This window comes from Argiope bruennichi, chromosome 1, assembly GCF_947563725.1.
Source record: "Argiope bruennichi chromosome 1, qqArgBrue1.1, whole genome shotgun sequence".
In the NCBI taxonomy this organism is placed as follows: domain Eukaryota; kingdom Metazoa; phylum Arthropoda; class Arachnida; order Araneae; family Araneidae; genus Argiope; species Argiope bruennichi.
Window position 1 is genome coordinate 47,641,239 of NC_079151.1, and position 7,813 is coordinate 47,649,051.

The following is a 7,813-nucleotide window of genomic DNA, read 5'->3' on the forward strand; positions in this document are numbered from 1 at the left end:
AAAATGTATTAAATATTTTATTGTATTATCTCATAGCTCTTGATACTTGTTCCCTCTTCATAGAAATGAATAAAATCTTTTTAAAAATAAAATTCTGAAGAAGGATCTGTTGAAAAATCAAACAGTTTTTCATTTTGAGAAACAATTTTTAGACTATTTGAAAGAGAATTCGTGGATTGGATTTATAATCTAATTAATTTCTTCGAAACTTTTGGTCTGAACGACAACTATAGTTCTTCTAAGAATGAGTTTCAAGATTTTTTTGTTTGTTTGTTTATTTTATTTGATGATTTGACTCGTTGTGGAGTAAGAAACTTGATAAGTCTCAATAACTTTATGCTGGTGTATTTTCATATAAGATAACCAAAATTTCAATTCCTGAATCATAAGTTGAATTTTGTCCTTCATCTTAAAATCACTATGGAAATATTTTGCGATATTAATTGATCTCTTATATAAAGTCTGTTAAATATTCAAGCTTCTGCAATCATTCTCTTTCATGAAATTCAATTCCGAAAAAAAAAATGTTTGAATTGCCTCAACTCCTTAAGTTTCCTTGTGAAAGCTATTTCATTTCTGTATGCAAATACGATAAAATATATCTGATGCCCATATCTTCAAACAAAGATGTTTGCTGAATCAGCTTTAACGAAATTCATAATTTGACACAAACACTTCTTTTCTCTAGTTGATGAATGATAACCGTTTCTGATTCGTTCAAAGTCAAGTAACTATCTACTATCACATTGTCATCTATTATCACGTTGCAATCCAAAACATAGTCAGATCAGAATAGAGAAAAGCTGTCCTTTTGTGTGCGTTCGATAGATGAAAAACTAAATGACAAAGTCCTTTATATGAAGTGAAATGACAATGACAATTAGGCGTACAAATTATTTTCAAAATATACGTTGACTATAGTGTTATGATATATATACGTCTCGATCATTCTTCCTTGTATCTTTTGAATGCCAAATTTGAAATTTTAAATCTTTATTTATAAGAAGAATAATTTATTATCCGGCTCCCTTTTGCTGAATTCAAATCCTATTACAATTTTCTAATATATCTTTCATCATAATTATTCCAAAAAACTATTATTATATTATTTCTTCACAGCTGACAAATGTTAATGTGAGAAATGGCTACCATTGGTATAAAAATAAAAATTGTTCAAACTTTATTCTTCTAAGTCTTTTTGTTTATAGAGTTATTGCATTAGCATATAAGCATACAAACACGCTGTCAAAAAAGAAAAAGAAACATAACTTTAAAAATGGAGATTTCTCACGGTGTCGGAATTTCATAATCAAAAATAAAAACAAACCAATAAACAGTCTTAAAGAATCAGAGTCAAATCTTTATTGGGGAGCTGTTTCAAATTAACTTGTGTTTTTTGTGTTTTAGTATTAATTAATTTCCCTTTTAATTATTTTAATTTCCATTAATTCTCATGCTCTTTCCTGTTAGAGGAAAAACAACATTTTTTTAGTTAATTATAAAAATTCACACAAAAACTCCAAACAAAATATTCCGTTGGGGTTTCTTTTTACTAATGAATAAATTAGGCTTGATTGCATTAACATTATTTAATGACTTTTTCTAATTGTTTGATGGGTGTTTTTGCCATTTTTATTCTTAAAAATGAGGAATTAATATTTTTTTAGTTCACCGATAACTACTGCATGAGTATCCTTGTCAATATTGCGCATTTATCAATTTCATTTTAAATACATGGCTGAAAAAATTGTCATTTTATTTAAATTAAGATTTAAATTTGATAAAAAAAAGATTGTATTTACTTTCAAGATTCCTCTTCCTCTCTTACCCTTTTATTTTTAAATTTTCAACATTATGTATTCTGATATTCAACATTATATTACATCTTTATTCATAAATTTTTGGAGCTTGTATTGTTTTTTTTGTGCGCTTATCTTTTCATAAGAATTTTATCTGTTTACTAGTTTTTTGAGTAATTATCTTTATTTCTAAATAGTCACATTTACTATGCTTGTATTTAATTTCAGTCTAAGCTTTAAATAAATTAAACAAAGACAAAATTTCAAAAACATGCTAATAATGGTGTATGAAGTCGTAGAATTTTATTTTTTAAAATTGTTTTCTAATTTTTTTTTTTTTTAAGTTTTCACTTATAATTCATCACTGTAACTTTTATGAAATCCTGAAATGACTTTTTTTTCATCAAATTCACAAGCATATTGGAGTCATTCATATATTTTAAAATTAAATTAAATTAATTAATTGATTTAAAATTAAACTCTCAAAAGGTTAAATTGAAATATTGTTATCAAGAATATACAAATGAATATTTCAAAATTCTATATTGTGAGTGAGCAGAAAATCGTTTCAAAAGTTCTATCTTGAAAAAAAAAAGGAAACAAAAGTTTATAAAATCGTGTGAAAATAGATAATAAATGAATGTCATTTTTACTTTTTCGTATACGCAGCATAGATAAAGCACAATAAACAACAACGCTTCAGACGTCCCTGAGTTCAATAAACGCAATTTTAGAAAATGTCTTTCTGTCAATCTGACTGTGACAAAAATAATTTCAAAAAAGCGCTTTGAGCTAAACTGTTGGCATTTGCTATTTCGGCTTGTAAACCAAATTTGCAGAATTATATCAAATTTTAAGTAAAATCAGTTCAGAGAAAGTCCGTCATTCCGATTGTTCGAATATAAGTTAATATGATAATTATAAAACAAAGATAGTTAGATCAATAAAATTTGGTACACACATTCAACATCTATAGTGTAGATAGACACCGATCACTACAACCTCGGGTTTACTGTCTATCGGTCTGTAATTTCATAGAACTTTTAACGGAATTACTCAGAAACGCAATGACTTAAATATATCAAATTTGATATGCGATTTTGTGATTACAAGCGCAGTTTTGTATCAAATTTTTATTTCAATGGGTTTAGAAAAACGTGTATAAAACAGAAGTTCGATTTTTGGGTACTGTTAACTCATGGAAGGATTAAGCGCCAAATAACTCGCCAAGTGTGATGTGACACATTAAGTAAAAATGCTAAATTCACGCCATATTTCATAACTATTACACGCCAATGAAATGTAAGGCGTTCTCTGACAAGACAAGTTTATTTTTGAGTATACGAGAAAGTTTTAGAGAGACCACTCCCACTGGTTTAAACTTATAGTATATCTTAACATGGATTATTGTGTAAAAATGCAGAGGAATAGTTATTAGTTATAAATTGTTTGATTGAAAAGTAATAATTGATTGAAAAAATGAAACACGGTTAATTAAAAATCTTTTAAATAATGTGATTTCTTATTTTTCTGTAATGTTTTATACTCACAATTATTTTACATGGAAATGAAAGGTACACAACGAATATGAAGTACAACATATATGAGATATAAAGAAGGAATCAGTATGAAGCATTTCAGAAAAATAATATATATACCAATTCTTACTTCTCATATACTCCATCATATGCAACGAAATGAAGATCTTCTCGGTTGGGAAGAGAGGAGCAATTATTAGCTCGCAAAGCTGAGTGCCATAAGTAATTCGATTTTCTTGCAAATTCCACCAAATGAATTATCCATCCGTAAGTCATGAAAAAGTAATGACCGGAAGTGCCGACCTCAGGAGGAGAGACATGGTTACATGTATCATATTCTTCTATGAAATTGAATCCTTTGTGGTACATCTCGAACGCAAATTCAGGCTGTAAAGAAATTTTTTTATAGAAATCACTTACTATGATGTTATTGAAGTTATTTCGGGGAATAAATGAATTATTAATAATATGAGACGAAGACGAAATTTTCATTTAATACAACATAGTAAATAGATTATATATTTTTAAGAATTATGAATACTTACACCTTATCTTCATTTTCAAAATCTTCCAACATTTTCTTCTACTTAATAGAGGATGAAATGAAATAAGTTTAATGCTCGCAATGTTATAGAAATATAATTCTAAATGCAGAACAATAAATGTTGACGTGTATAAATTTCCCCTTTGAATTGAACGCAATTGACAAATAATAAGCTTTGGTCATTCCAAATACAACAGTTGGTGTTTTTTTTTTATACTTGCAAAAAGAGCTTGATGTTAATTTGATTTGATTTGATTGTTTTTTTATGGCGCAAGGATATGGATGTTTTTCATATGTTTTATGGATGTTTATTCATAATGTCAGATCGAATATCATGAAATAATTAATAAATAATCAATCAATGTAGATATTACATGTTTTTTCTTCTTGATAAAGGTGCGATAATTACTCTGGGTGTTCAGATCTTCATTCTGTGTATCTTCAACACAACAATCTAAGCTAGCTTCTAAGCCAGCTGAAAGTAGGTTTCTTGAAATCCACAAGTAATATCAGTTCAAGTTTAGCCAATATAGCAGAAAGGAACCAAAATTTCAAACAAAACATGTTGACGTTTCTTTTTAATTTTATTTTAAACGTTTTGTAATAAAATTTAATTCAGAAATCGAAAATTCTGATTTAGAATAAAAAAAACCTGAATAAGTGTTCTTGGCGATGAAAAACAGTATATATTAGCAGGATTGAAATATCGTAATATAGCTCTCTAATGCAAAAATTCGAATAATTTAGCCATTCAAGTATGCATATGTAAATAGTAATGTATAAAAAATTAACCATATAATTAGTTATCTTTTTACTATTCCACAGATGCAAAAATACAAGAGCTTATGACCATTGAAGAATCTTTACTTTAAGGCTAATAAGGAAATATTTATATTTTCTGATTGCAAAGTCAAATTCAATTGATTTTCCATTCAAATTAACAAAAAAAGAGCAGCTAAGAAGCGCCAGAAATCTCAAGTTACTTCCTTTATTCAATAATATCTTAAAGTGGAAAAACAACGTCAAACCCATTTGACCATCAGAATCCGTACAATCGATAAGCAATAAATTGTTAATAACTGACTTCGCGCAGTCCCTTATAATAGATTCGAGTGTAACAGCTTGCATTTCCCCATTCATAAACTTCTAAAACTTCAAAATTCTCTTCTTTTTAGTGATAGATTTGCAAGTGGAAAGGTCTTATATTGATCATTATTGGAATTCTATATTTGAAAGGCATTGGAAAGTTCGCGAACGCAAAGTTAAAGAAATGGCTGTTAAAGCCATCTGAGTCTGCTACTTCTTGAATGCAAAAAAAATATATATATATTTGATATTATAGAAAATTTTCCATTTTATTCTCTTTTTTTACTTCGTCTTTTCTAAGAATCAAATTCTTTTAACCGAAATTAAATGAAAAATTCTAAAGAAAAAAAACTTTGTTTTTAGATCGATGATAAGGAAATAAACATCAAGTAGAAATTTTGACTACATTCTTTTACTATTTTTCATTCAGTGATGTTTCCCGAATTTGAATATCTTCTATTCTTTTCTTTTTACTTAAAAGTTTCAGGTTTTTATAAATTCGACATTTTAAAGTGATCTTTTCTTATCCATATAAATCCAAAATCCTAGTTATTTTTGTTCTAAAATGAATTCTTTTGTAATTTGTTTTCAACTACTTTAAATTTTTATACAATAAACAATTCTTCTGACTTTTATTTCATCAAATATTCAGCCGTAGTTTACACAAGTGAGTAAAAGGGATTAAAATCAGTTTAAACAGTTGCTGATCTCATTAAAGATCATGCGGTTTAATCTTTATTTTGAATTCGTAAATCTACAATTACCGTCCAAAAATTCAAAAGCGCTTTGTTACAAAAAATTGTCTGTTAATTGCACGATGAAAGTAGTCCAACAGGTTCCGCAATGGATGAAGATTCCGTATTCAACTAGTAAAGGCGAAACACAAACAAAATCGCATGGCCGAATGATTTCAAAAAGTGGCGCAGATATCAAAACAGCTTACGGTGAGATAGATCTCACCAAGCAATTAACACTCTATAGAGAGAATCACGAGACAAAATAATTTCATTTCTCGATCAAATTCTGTGACAGGACAAAGAATTTTCTGAAAAGATATAGGCTTCTAATAGAGATATCGCCAAAATTCATGTATTTTTTTCAAACTCCTATTTTCGTCACGAAAATCACTAAATTCATCGCCAATCGCCGCCAAATTTGTGGCCTAGGTCGGAATCATTGGCTTGACATCTATTAAAACTCTCTAGTTAAAGCTAAGATTAACTGTATTAGGACGCAATATCACAGATTCTTAGCAAATTATTTTCAGAAATATTGTTTCCAAATTTCAAAAGACTGAAATATTTTCCAATACAGCTTTAAATAACATTTTATTTTATGTTAGAATATTCAAATCTCGATTTAAATTATTTAATTTGAATCTTAAATATCTATTTTCATTCTAAATTAAATATTTTGCTTTCATTTCGTCTCTTTTACATTTATGACTGGAACGAGAAACAACATTGTCTTTCTCATTTGACTGAGTCGATGATATTGTATTTCTTTTTCTTTCTTTCCTTTTCAGAAGACGAAAACTCGAAAATCGATAAAAATAATCAAGCGGTAAAACGAAAATGAATGATTCTCAAATGGTTCCCTGAGGCATCTAGTACTAATAAATGAACCGACGGCTCTTCAAAATTAATCAGACTGAATATTTCATTTCATACAATACAGTAAAGTAAAGTGTAACACCTCCGAATTCTATTGGGAATAAAAGAAAAAAAAAGTAAAAATTGCATCGTTCGCTTAGTTCCATAATTATTTGTTTCAGGTTTGAAAAAGATAATTTATTTAAAACTTCTATTTAGAAAATTAAATTTTAAATCTATATGGTATATACATGTATGCAAAAAGGATAATATGTTATCTTTTAAGCTCAAAGGTAATCCTATTGGGTTTAAAGTAAGTTTTAGGGTATCTTAGTTACAAAAATAATAATTACTCATTCTGACAGAATTTCAAATACTAATGGCTTGATTTCTCAAAAATGGCATATACTTTTTCTATCGTGTAAAATATGCGATTTAGACGTTTTGCATTTAAAACGTTTGAAAGTATTAAGTTTAAATTTGAAAGAAACATCTCTGTGCCCCTTGCGTGTTTTATCAACTATGATACTGAAGTTTCGTTGTAAACAGTTAAAAATAAGTCAAAGCAGTCGGTACAAAATTTATTTCTTTTCCATTTTCTTTATTAAATATCTGATTAAAGTAAGTAAATTTTATTGCATGAAATTGTTTTTCTCACTGATCTCCTTCAGTAACAACCTTCCACATTAAAATCTTAATTATTTCGAAACAATAATGAAAATATTATGTAAAGCTGAAAAGAGGAGTTAATTGTATTAAATGCATGCTTAAAGATTCAAAACCATTACTTACAGTGAAGTTATAAAATAAAGTATCTTTTGCCCACAATTTCGATAGTAAATATAACATTTGTGTATTTACAAAGAGAAAGGGGATACGGAAAGATTAAACAAAGACAACTGGCGTAGGAGAATAATTTTCTAAAAACACATGAAAATTATTTATATTGTACAGAAGAAGGGTTTCTATATGAATCCTTAAAGACATCATCACCTTTTCTTTTCAATCAATGCCCCCTCCCCGAGGTGTCAATTGATATACTATGGAAAATGGACTCGATCGCTACTTCAGGAACATGACTAATAAAGGTACTTGGCAAAGAGAAAGAAATTACTAAATTAAGATCTATATTAAAGATATTCAATCAAACATCATCTCTAAATAACTTATCGATTAGTCAGATAATTAGTTTGAAAACAAAATGATAATGAAATATATCATTGAGCTAAAACCAGTAGCAATCAATTAGCAATT